A 13,889-nucleotide genomic window follows, 5' to 3' on the forward strand; every position below is an offset into this window, starting at 1 on the left:
AACATCTGCTTTACAACACTATATTCACAATTTGTATAAAGGGTACTGCTACTGTACTTGATGGAGAAAAGGGAAACAAAACACTCGACCGTGGGAAAAGGAACGAGGTTCCACCGAGATTTGAACTCGGATCGCTGGATTCAAAGTCCAGAGTGCTAACCATTACACCATGGAACCGCTGCGTGGAGCGGCGCAAATAATTAGACGATTCATGTTACCACCTGTAAACGTTGACGGTTTAATCTGTGTAGAAATTAAATTATGAAACAGGGGCTCTGGAAACCATTGTACCGCTTTATAACACCAATGATATTGGACTCACTCACGTTTTCTCTAATTTAACGCATTTGTCTGTTGACTTGTCAAAGCGCCGTCAGTCAAATCCGTTTCCATTGTAGGAATTCCTTAATAATTTAAACTCCGTTCCGCTTTTTACCTACAGCCTTGACTTTCAGGCTGATGCTGCTCACCCGAATCCATTCCACTTTGCTCATTTAGAGTCCATATAAATTAAACTCCATTTCGTGTTTTTACTACTTTCGCCAACTGAACTAATAAGGTAAACAGTTATTTTAGGGTATAAAAGTAATTGTTTAATAAAATGCAAGAAAATGGAATCTACTCCAGTAAATGTTTTGCACCCACCCACATTTTTTGCTTCTGACGTAAAGAAATAACAGAACAGTTTTGAAAAACATAACGCATCTTCATATTTTTGGAGGCTAACAACCATCCGCCACACAAAGTGATTTGGTCTCAGCAGTCAACAAATAATTCAAACAGAATTTACTCTTATCATTCCACAAACATTTCATATTTCAAAATGACAAGTTTGCCATGAAGCAAAATGTTTATTTAAATGAACGATTTTAAAATTAATTTTAAGTGCTTCAATCTTTGTATGTGATTTTTAGTAGTAATTTTTAACATATGGTTCAATGTCCATTAAAAAACTTTCTGCCCTGCATGTGCTGCTTTCAGTTTGTTTCATTTTTTATTGATATAACAACAATATACAAAATCAAATAGGGAAATAGGGAATAGCATATTTCAAATACAAAATATGTAACTGGGTCCCATTAAAATCCTTTACAAATTATCCTATATTTTTAAGAAAATTCCAATTGGAATCCTATAGGAACGGTTCCAAAATATGATAGAGATTTTTTAGAGAGAGTTTTTTTTTTACAAAGGTGATCTGAAACATCATCATCATCCTCACTGAAGATCTGTCATCTGTAATGAGCTGAAGTCTGACTGCAGTATCTGTCATTACCAGTAGATGGAGGTAGAAGAACTACCTGATAAACACGAGGCAAGTACATTCAATCATCTTATAAATGTATATACCCTTACAAAAATCTACCATAAATATCTAAAGATCGTTGTTTCCTGGTCTGTCTGGTTTGTAACTTCAACTTTATTCCTACATGTAAACACAACTTTATGTGAAGCTTATTGGTGCTGTTTGTTATTGTTGCTCTGTCATTGCGTCACTTTAGATTAAAATAGCCTGCTAAATATATAAATAAATTTCTTTTATTACTAAATGTCCATATACTTTTTGAATATGGCAAAAAATATGTTTTTAAATATACAAAAAATGACCAAAAATGTATTTGCTGAAATATATTTTGGAATATGTTCAAATATATATTTTTTCACCAATATTTTTTGCCATTTTTCATACATTTTGAAATATATTTTAAAAAATAAATATATGTTAAAGAAAGGACAAATATTCACGTCACATTGGAAAAAAATGTATGTTTATGTTACAAACCTGTAACAGGTTTGAAAATGTTAAACTTAAATATATTTTCAAAGTAATATAGTTTATAAATTTGTATTTAGCTTATGTAGAATATATTTTGACCAAGAATACATTTCTTGCCATATAGGTTGTTAAATTAGAAATGTGTTTGCTTGCCCCCAAAATACATTTTAAAATATATTCAGTTTTAACCTTTACTGTATATCAACATATATTTTCAAATTCCAAAATGTATTTTTGGCCAAAAAAATTTTTTTTTGCCTTATGGGTAGTTTTTGTACGTTTTATACATACAAATAATATTTAATCTTTTTTTTTTATTCAAAGTGACCCTGGAAAAGCAGTCCAGAAATGTCCATTTGGAGTCAACATTGAGTTATATCAGTAAGTCTTTGATTCATAGATCACCTGGTAACATTTACAACCCACATCCATAACAGTTACCAACTACAAAACATTTAAACATGCTTCCCATTGTGAGAACGCACCTGCTGTGAAGCACATAAAACCTCAAAGAAACAATGTAACAAAGAGCAATTCAAACACACATCTTCTCTCTTTTTGTGGTAATGTTTGAAAGCTGATTGTGTGAGATCTGTGAGAATTCGACAAAGAGGAATCAAAGCTCGGATTAATGTTAAACAAATAATCATAAATTCATAAATAAATGACAAACTGTATTGAATGAAACATTGTGTGAGTTTATGTAAGGTGCTGATGAAGAGTGTATGATGTCATTCTATCGAGTAAAGTCTTCCTCAGATAAAGCTCTGCTCATGTCATCATGTTCGTCTTCAGGATCAATATCAGGAAGATTTGTGTAACAAAACAAAACACGCTTTCCCTTGTGACACTTTTTTAATCCAACCATATCTTATTTTAGTCCAGATCTTCATTAAAAACTGACAAAGCCTAATTAAACCTCACCGGACCTCAGACTAAGATTTAAATCCTCATTAAAATAGAGAATGCGTGTGTTTGTATTGGGATTTTCCTGATCCGATCTATTTTCATTTCTTAAGATTTTAAATACAATACTTGTTTGTGTTGTTAAGGTCCTCACACACAGAAGTCTTTCTCTCTCCGAAAGACCCACGAAAGAGCAAAGACATAAACTGAGACGAGTGACATTTACACAGAGTTCAGATTGTGCTGCGTTAAGACTTCTGCAAACACAAGAACTTCAGTCCGGTTCTCCGGATCCACAGCAGCAGCATCCAACCCTGCCGCTCTGTGGAAAGATGGTTTATGGGTCTCTGACTGATGGTAAAACTATAAGACCCACAGTGATGCTTTGATGGAGGAAGCCATGCGTTTAATTTAGTGTTGCTAAATAAGGAAGACAGTTTCAGATCCCCATGAACAGTAAAGATGGACTGCACAATTACTATAAGACATCAACATTGCATTTGCACATATGGCAGACAGCAACTCGCAGTGCATTCGATCTGTAATTTGTATCAAGTGTGTTTTCCTTGAGAATCAAATCCACAATCAATTAATCAATTAAGCTACAGAAACAGCAAATTTTTACAACCCCAGAATGCATTGCGTCAAGCTAATCATAAAAAAAGTTGGCAGATGATGTTGATACCGCCGGCACACAATGTTTCTACACCATTTCACCCTGTTTGTGTAGCTTTAGAGATTTTTTTCTCTGTGGCCTGGCAACGGAAAAGGTTGTTCAGCATTTTAACCTCAAAGATTCTTTCAGCTGGTTCATCAGTTCGCTCTGTCATGATAAAAGTTTCCTCTGGGTTTATTTGCTACAGCACATACAAGATTAAATAAACAAATGCCAGATTTTAATTCAGATTCACACACTGATAATCTGTGTTATTAAAACAGATGAAGAAAAGTGTCTATGACTCACAAATGGATTTTAAAGAGTTGTATTGCAGAAGTCTCAAACAAAAAGATTAAAAAAGGGTCTGGGGGTTGAATCTTAATGGACGCCTGGAGTTACATAAGAGCCACTACACACACAAACACATAAAAACAACAGGCAGGTCGAAGTCTGAAACCTCAGAGCTGATGGTGAAAGGACCTTCTGACAAAAATAACCCAACATAGTCAAACATTGACTCCAGTTAAAGCTCGACAAACCTCACTGCCAGAGAGAGAGAGAGACTTCATTTATTAATAGACTTTATAAAACTGTCTCAATACACAATGAACACAGCAGAGATGGAGGACACCGTATATACAGTCCTGTGTATATAAATATATAGTATATATGCACACTTACAAATATATATAAAATAATAAAAATAAAAGTCTTAAGCCACCATCACCAGCTTTGTTGTTTTATCAAAGTTTTAATGTCCATCCATATTTATTTTTCAATATAAATATTTCAATAATATTTTATGAAGATAAAAACAGAAAAATATGTATACACAAAACAAAAAAAAAATAAAAAAATTCAGAATTAAATGTATTCTTCAGGCATCAGTCAGGATTGACTGTGACCTCTCTTGGCACAAAACACATCTTGAGCTTTTTTGAGGAGATTGAAGTCCTGAAGTCATTCGAATTAGAAATTAGGATTTCATTTTATTAAGTTTTAAGAGATCCTGCAGTTGCCTGCTATTGCCAAAGTGGAAGAGGAGTTTACCCTAAATACTTCAGCTAATACTTGTATACTGTTTTTAATACTGCATACACATTTACTGTATTTTCTGCTTGTATTCTAATAAAGAAACTGAGAAATAATTATATATGATCACTATAACATTGCAAAAGCAACAAATCTAATGGTAGCATGGTGGCCTAAGACTTTTGCACAATACTGTATATATACAGCGGGGAAAATAAGTATTTGACACATCAGTAAGGGGATTTCTTAGTGGGCTATTGACACAACATTTCCACCAGATGTAGCCAATAAGCCAAATATTGAATTTATACGAAGAAATCAGAACATTTAAGTATACAAGTTGAGTCATAATAAAAATAAAGTGAAATGACACAGGGAATAAGTATTGAACACATTTATTTTTTAAAAATGTTTTAAGGATAGCCCCTTGAGATGATCCATCACTTTTTTGAGGGGGTCCTAAAGCACACGAAAAGAACAAGGTGCAAAATGGCATAGAAAGCCAGGAGATCACCTGAAATCTGTCAGTATTGAGAGAGAATGTACTAATTAAAATCAGCTGCTTTAGTCCTAATTGATGGCCAATAAAGGCTTCTCGTTACCCAGGAGGGACACAGGAAAGACTTCAGAAAGCAAAGAACTCTCTCAGGATCTTTGTAATCTTATCGTTGAAAAGCATTTTGATGGGAATGGTGCATTTCTGCTGAATGTTCCTGTGAGCACTGTGGGGGCCATTATCCGAAAATGGAAAGAGCTTTACCATAAACCGGCCACGATCAGGTGCTCCATGTAAGATCCCTGTCCAAGGAGTCCAAAGAATAATCAGGAGAGCCAAGAACCACTCGGGCAGAACTTCAGGAAGACCTTGCATCAGCAGGTACTGTTGTTTTAAAGAAAACTATAAGCAATGCACTGAACCTGGTGGAAAATTCTGGTGATAATTATGTGTCAATAGCCCACTTAGAAATCCCCTTACTGATTAAAATGCTGATGAGTCAAATACTTATTTTCTCTGCTATATATAATGTGTGTGTGTGTGTGTGTGTGTGTGTGTGTGTGTGTGTGTGTGTGTTGTGTGTGTGTGTGTGTGTGTGTGTGTGTGTGTGTGTGTGTGTAAGGAATAATTGATGACGGGGCATTTAATTATTCGAAAATAATGCAAGCCAAAGGTGGTAATGCCACAAGACACGAATTGGAGCATTAATTCCAATTATACCACGGGCTTGTTGAATGCTTTATTCTGATTGGTTGAGTAATGTTTCATAGGTATGCATTATTTTTCAATAAACGCACATCTGACATGTCAAATGTCTTATAATAACCACCAGAGCAATGTTTGTGGTAATTGTGGTATAAGAGGAATAATTGACTTCGGTCCTTAGAATCATTTGAAAATAATGCTGCATTACCACCTTTGGTGTGCATAATATTTCAAAGGCCCCTCGTCAATTACTCCTTACATAATTTAAAGGTGCATTTATCTAAAAATAATGCATACCTGTGGAACCTTTCTCAGCCAATCAGAATAAAGCCCCGTTGTATAAATAAATATTCTCGCTAATATTTCAAATTGTTCTCTAATTTTGATCTTCAATTAGAGCAGTGGTTACCAAATCTTTTTGGTGTGCAGCCCCCACTGTGTATGGTGCATCCTTTCGTGCCCCCCAAATAAAATTGATGACATAAAACATTATAAAATTAAAAATTAACTTAAAAATTTTCCTGGACAGGGATCAGACCAGTCCTAGACTAAAGTAAATGTAAGAGCTGTCCAAACCGAAAACAACTTGCACTGTCATATCTTAAAATACATCAGTGCTCTTTGTTTTGCCTCAAAATGCACACAGGTAATGTTTTTAGGTGTTTGTTAAAACTAGTTATATTAATTAAACTAAGGCCTAGTCCTGGCTTAAGCTAATCCTTTTTTGGGAAACCACCCCATTAACCCCCTGGGGTCCAAAAACGCGGTGCCGTGTTTTGACGTGTTTTCTCCGTATCATGGCAGAATCAACAAAATACTCCATCATTAATAATCATACACTTACGTGTTTGATATCATTTTAAACTGTGAAGGGTCTTCTTTAATTTGTGTACATTCACAATGACAACAGATCCTTGTGATTTTGTCAAATAAAGAAAATAAACAGGGTGCGCATTCAGACATTTCTGTCTCCGTTATACAATGTTGTGCTGTTGGATAGCCATATTTTTAAACACTGAGGTTTAAATACACAGAATTTATTATAAATTAAACTTGGGCCCCCCTGGCATCATCTCAGGACCCCCCAGTTTGAGAACCACTGAATTAGAGAACAATTTGGGATGTAAGTGATGTCCTAAAGTCACAGATGTACTGAGGTCATTCAAAGCAAGTCATCTCTTACCCATTTTTGACAAATGTGACCCTCAAAACTTGTAAATCTTGAGAATCTTCTGTGCTACAGTGCTTACTGTTCTCTATTTTTATCACAAAAATATTTCAGGAAAACCTTCTCCAATTTTGATCTCCACAAAATATAAATATTTGGCACACTAATTTTGTACTTAATACACTAAAAATTCTCCTTTAGTACTTATTAATATGTTCTTAAGATTATCTAAGTGTACATCTTTGTACACCATGAATATGAACTAAAATGTGCTAAAAATGTATTTAAAAAATGTATTTAGGTATCACTTGTACTTGAACCCATCTTTGTATGAAAGTTGTTGAAAGTGTTAACTAAATACAGAGTCTGTTAAAAGTGCATTTTAGTTCATATTCATGGTGTCTTAAAATAGCACAGAGATGTACTCTTAGATAATCTTAAGAACATCTTAATGGGTACAAAAGAAGATTTTTTAGTATATTAAGTACAAAATAACTGCATGCAGTAGAGCACTTAAAAGACATTATGGAAGTATAGGGTAGATGTATAGTGTGTATATGATATGATAAGTTGTGTCTGACACACACACACACACACACACACACAGATCTGCAGTGATAAATTGATCAGAATTAATTATTTTAATCGAGAGATTATGTCAGATTAAAAGACTTACTTACATACTAACACTAATAATTACATCTTATATATATATATATATATATATATATATTATATGCTCTCTCTCTCTCTCTCTCTCTCTCTCTCTCTCTCTCTCTCTCTCTCTCTCTCTCTCTCTCTCTCTCTTTCTGTCTGTCTGTCTGTCTCTCTCTCTCCCTGTCTGTCTCATTGTCTCCCAGACTCCGTGTTTTGCCTAAAGTTTAGTTTTCAGTTTCCATGTTGTTTTTTTCCAGGGCAGTGTCAGTATTTGGCTCAGGAGTCTGTCATTTTCTAAGTTTAACTCTGGCAGAGACGTCCGATTCCTCAGTCCTGACATTCGGCCTCTTCCATGTTTTTTACGAGCATTAGTCAATACAGAACAATAGAGAGACATAAAATCCCCTGTTTTCAGGCCTCACACAACTTCTCTGAGATGTGAAAGTGTTTGGAAAAATGTGTTTTTCACAGTCGGTCCGTACAGTTTTCATAATGTTGTTTATTGGTGATCTGACTCTGTTATTGCGGGATTATGTAAATGAAAAGAGATTCAGTGACAAGACAAACTGAAATGATTTATTGTGTTGATCTGTTTTTAAAGGGAGTGGTGAGTTTGATCAAGCAGACATAACATCTTGTGTCCTTGTGTTTTGAATGCATTCCCTTTAAATTTAAGAGATCTTGTGTCCTGTTAACAAACATTAATGCATATCAAGATCTTACAACAATATTAAACAGATAAATGGTAGATAAAAACCACCATCCTCATACTTGAATGCATTTGTCATAAGTTCAACATCAGTATGTGTGTTCTCCGGGAATCAAACCCATGACATTCATGCACAGTGCCCTACCAGTTGAGCTACAGGAACAGTATTTATGCCGATATGCGTTGTGTTTTAGACATATTGTCTGGAGTAAACATCATGACGAGGAGACAGCAGGTAACATTGATTTAATCTGCCGAAGGCTCTCATTGGTGAAGCTGTAACCTCCAGCCACGATCTCTTAATTATAAATGAACATGAACGATCACTCAGACCTGTTTATAAGAGAAGAACAGAACATCACATACATGCACGGTCAGGGGCATCGTGTCACAGCAAGACAACATTAGAAGATCTCAATGTTCTGGAGGACACCACGCGGCCACAATATTATCATCAGCTTCCGGATTGGTTAAAGGTAAATACATGAATGACACACATATATGATGAATAAATGCAGAAGTGGTTATTACTGAAGAGTATTCTGATGTTGTTGTTGTTCACTGCTGGCCAAAGTTAAACTCCACCCCTTATCTGAAGCTCTTGAGATTTTTCTTTGGTATTTTTTTTTTCAAAGTAAATCTGTCTTAAACAATATGGCAAAAAATATATACTAAATATATTTTGTAGAATGTTATGCTCAATTAAATATATTTTTGAATTTGGAAATGTATTTAGTTTTAAGCTTCATATGATAATATATTTAAAAATATATTTCAGGACAAGCAAATAAAGTTGTAATTTTATTTATGCCAAAAAGTGTATTCTTTGCCAAAAATATAAATTAAATACAAGGTAATGTTTATATGTTTGGAGTTGAAAATATATTTATTTTTAACCTTTTCAAACATGTTATGTTAAGATAAACAAAGTTTATCTTCCATTGCGACCTGAATATGTTTCATTGGATTGAAATATATGGAGGGCTAAATATATTTTTAATGCTTTAAAATTTTGTTATTTTAAATATATTTCAAAATATACAAAAATTGGTCCAAAACTGTTCCAAAATATATTTCAATTTTGAAAATATGAAAATATATTTTCATTTTTGTGTATTTTAAAATATATTTAAAAATACACTTGTTGTCATGCTTCTGTAGCTCAGTGGTAAGACATTGCATTAGCAGCACAAAAGATCATGGGTTTGAACCCAACAAATATATGCCTTGTAATGCATTGTAAATCCTTTTGGATGAAAGCATCTGCCAAATATATAAATAAATCTACATATGGAAAGACTCATTTTGCCTGTTTTATTGTTCATGCCTTGTTTCATAGCAGATGAAAATCACTATGCATAGCAGGGTTCAACAAAAGGTTTGGATTTTGTCCGAACCACTTATTTACAATATTATTGTACAGTATAAGTGTCAATCATTGAAAGAAAAGGAGAGAAGAGACCACGGCTGCGTCCAAATGCACAGTTGCGGTCTTTGCACTTGATCACTTACATGACGTATTTCCTGTTTTTTGCCGTAGTGTTCTAGTTGGCATGAAGATAAGCGTGCATGTAGGATTATTCATCTGATGGGATGTAAAAATGTCAATCCAGCACTGTAAAAAGTAATACCTATCTAACTTATAAAAATTGAGGCAAGTGGCTGCATATGATGTTTTAAGTTGAGTCAACTTGTAGCCTTTTTTAAGTATAATAAACACTATAATATTACTTAATACAAACGCAACAAAATTAAGTTAACTAATAGTTGTAGTATTACTCAGTTTAATTTACTTTTCTTGGTACAGGTAACTTTTTATGGTTTGTTGTTGTTTCCATAAACATTGATTTAGACTTTATCTTTCTGTGAGATGAGGGCATGAATTGTTTATTCAATCAACGCGCACACCCAGTTTAGTTTTGGGCAGCTGTAAAGCGCGACACTTCAGTATGCCGTCTATGCACAAGAACCAGTCTTTTGAACAATGATATACAAAACTCAAAGATGAAACAAAACTCTTCTAAATCTCGAAGATAAATGAACATTAAACACTAAATAGTCTTTCTTTTTAGTTAAAAACACATAAAATAGCGTTTAAATTTAAATTTCACTGTCCAAATGCAGTCCCATCCAAAGCATGCTGGGAACTACAAGTCTACTGCCTAGTTAGCTATGTGTTTACTAAAATCATTCATGTAGTTTCAACTACAAGTTAATTTCCTTCTTACAAATTTAAGTGGATTATACAAACTGAAGCTGAATTTACTCAATAAAGTGTTCATTTAGAATTACTCAAATTATTCATCTTTTTATGTTATTTTAACTCAAATTTTTATTAAAAAAACAAGAATTAAAACAATTTAATACAGTTTACTCGTTTTATCTTTGTTAAATCTACTAAGGCACAGAAACACTTTTTTACAGTGGCTGCAATTGAAACCTATTTGTTTTTTTTATTTAGTCTACTTAAAATATACATTTTAAAGTTTTTCTTTAAATAAAATGAACACATAAACACTCTGAAACAAACATTTGCTGAAATTAAAGATGATTTTCTACACTTATCTGAAACTTTTAAAAGGAGAATTCTTTGCACCTGTAAAAAACTTTACATTTTGTGCATGCCGCTTTATTAAAGTTTAATATTTATTCAGTAGTCTCTGAATAAACGACACAATTAATGTTGTTTCTAATTATGTGATAAAGCAGTTGCAGATGTTTTACAAAATACATAAAAATGTATTCTCTGTGATTTGTTAGCCTGTAGATCAATGTTTTATTCATCTTCTTGATCATGTCGTTTCAAGAAATCATTTAGAAACAATGGTTTGAGGATCATTAATGTGTGTAGCACAAACACACATGAGAATCAAAAACAATCAAGTGGATTTTGTGCTGTGCTGATTTTTATTATGACTGATATATAAAGAGTTCAGATGCAAAACCCTCTAAGTGCGTCTGACGTGTTTTCTCTCATGTTTAGACTCAATGAAAACATTATTAGTAATTCAAATGGCTTATTTTCACAAATGTCATTTCATTGGTATAAGTTACGGGCGGTGACTTCTTTTTCAAGGGCGCATGATGAAGCTCATCACGACATTTAGCCCATCATGTGTGTGGTTCGTGATGTCAAAATATGTGTTCGGCATGTCACGTAAACGTATGTGCATCACGCGTCATTTCAAAATACGTGTCTGCTGCAGACGCTTCAAAGAGGTTTATGATAAATGAGATAACATCTTGATTAGATTTACTTTGACTAAACTAAACAAATGATTTTCTTTATAATAAACTGTAATGACTCCAGCTAGAAACCAAACCAACTCAAACAGAAATGTACGAGTGAGTAACCCACCAGATTTGGGTGATTGGGAGGTATCCGGTCAGATTTGTGTTATGAGAAGAACAGGACATTTAACTTTGTTTTCTGACTGGGCATACAGCCAACATATTAACTAATGATGGAAATGTTTACATGTTTCACATTCACAGTATATATGAAGGGAGAAGGAAAGGGTTTAAAATGTAAAGATGATATTGTTGACAAGACATTTGAGTATCATAAAGTCAACATACAATCAAAATCGGCCCTATTTATCTTTTTAATACACATTTCTGGTCTGACTGTGGATGATTCATCCGTGAAACTGTTCCAAAGAAAAAATCAGCTGAAGTCATGACGGCCACACCATAAACATTATGAGGTGGTTTCCCGGACAAGGATTACCTCAAGACAAGACGAGGCCTTAGTTTAATTATGAAATATAACTAGTTTTATCAAACATTCCTTACTAAAAACATTACTGGCTAGGATGTATCTTAAGATATGTCAGTGCAAGTTGTTTTCGGTTTGGACAGCTCTTGCTTTTATTTTAGTCTAGGACTAGTCCTGTCCGGGAAACCGCCCCTGAGAGTTTGATCTTAAACAGAATCATGACATACTGTAGGCTCCAAATAACCACACTTGCGGTCTTAGCCACTCGAGAGCGTGTGCACTACACAGGAAGTAAGTGCGCAAGATTGACCCATCTCTTAAAACTGGCAAAGTGCAGTGCCCTTAACCCACATTAAACAAACACTATCTCAAATACCACTTCAGAGCGGTATCCCATCATGCATCATGTTCTGGATGTAAATCGTGAGACTTTTGCCCAAACCTTGAGAGATATTGTAGTACTTTTTAATTGTACACTGTAAAACAATTACAGCTGTTTGCCAGTAATTTACTGTAGATTTAATTTGATGTTATTTACTGGCAACAGTTTGTTTAAAGTTAAATAAACATTAACAAGTCTTTATCTTTACAGAATAAAACTACAATACAGCAATGCATTCTGGGAACCAAAATCTAACAGAAAAAGGTTGATGAGGATTTCTGGTTCCCAGAATGCTTTGCACGAGGCTGTTATTTTAATAATTATTTTTATTGTGTAAAAATAATGTCTGAATGTTTAATGTTCATAAACGTTTGCCAGTAAATAACATCAAATTAAATCTACAGTAAGTTACTGGCAACCAGCTGAATAACTACAGCAATTTATTTTACTGTGCACTGTAAAAATGAGCTGTAATTATGCAGCTGGTTGCCAGTAACTTACTGTAGAAGATAAGGACTGAAATGTTTCATGTTCATTTAACTTTGAACAAACTGTTGCCAGTAAATAACATAAATGTAAAATCTACAGTAAGTTACTGGCAGCTATAGTTGCCAATAATACTCAGTAATACTGTTATTTCTGCAGAAATATTTTACATCGAAAAATGCAACTCTAAAATACATTTTATTCTTAAGTGTCCTGCATGTTAATCTAATACCAAATTAAGCCATATGATTTAAAACATTAATAAAAAAATGTGTATATGTCCCTGCTCTCTATCTCTATACTTTCCCTTTAAATATAAAGCATAAAATTCTAAAGATATCTTTATTTTTTGCATTTTTGTGTCAGTCCATGTCCCATCTTTGCTTAAATATTTTTTACCATTGAAAAGTCACAATGTTTAAGATAAAATGCGCATTTTAGTCATGTCACCAGGATTTTACTAAGACTTGTTGCCCAATACGTTTTCAAGATAAAGTGACATCATCTGGACTTGAAGGCCATGTGTGGATTTAAAATTACTTTTTCATTTTCTTTTCTGTATATTTTATGATATTGATGCTATGACTGTGAATGTCAATCTTAATGTTCAGTCCTATTACCTGTATTATTTCTTTGATGTTATCGGTTTATTTTAAATTAAGAAAAATTGGTAAATCAATAGAATTTGTTCAGTGTTTTTACATATGTAATGCAGCTATATTTTATGTATTTGCTAAATCTATGCCAAAAACTCCTGTTATCAAAATACCTCCATTAAGAAACCATGTTAAAAAATAAACTATTTACCCGAGATTGACCAATATTCATTTAAAAAAAGTTAAATGTGTGTATTATTAGATGTTGGGGCAGTTTCCCGGACAGGGATTAGACAAGTCCTAGACTAAAATAAATGTAACAAAATCAAAATGCACACAAGTAATGTTTTTAGTAAGGCATGTTTGTTAAAACTAGTTATATTTCCTAATTAAACTAAGGCCTAGTCATGTTTTAAGCTAATCCCTGTCCATAACCACCCCTTGGTGTTAAAAAAAAGATAAAAAATGAACTTCAATTTTGATGAGTTACAACATGCAAATGGCACCGATTCGCTGAAATGGCTCTTAATGCATTAGCCTGGCAATCACCCATAAAAGCCTGGCAACTGCAAAGAAATGACCTAGCAACAACCCATCTT

The 13,889-nt window shown here is 33.6% G+C and overlaps 1 non-coding gene across 1 annotated transcript; it reads right to left on the reverse strand.

Moving 5' to 3' along the window:
* Positions 1–105: 105 nt before the first annotated feature.
* Positions 106–177, reverse strand: trnaq-uug (transfer RNA glutamine (anticodon UUG)). Its single transcript has one exon. It is a non-coding gene; the product is annotated as a tRNA-Gln (tRNA).
* Between the last annotated feature and the right edge of the window lie 13,712 nt (positions 178–13,889).

Source organism: Misgurnus anguillicaudatus, chromosome 13, assembly GCF_027580225.2.
Source record: "Misgurnus anguillicaudatus chromosome 13, ASM2758022v2, whole genome shotgun sequence".
Taxonomy (NCBI): Eukaryota; Metazoa; Chordata; class Actinopteri; order Cypriniformes; family Cobitidae; genus Misgurnus; species Misgurnus anguillicaudatus.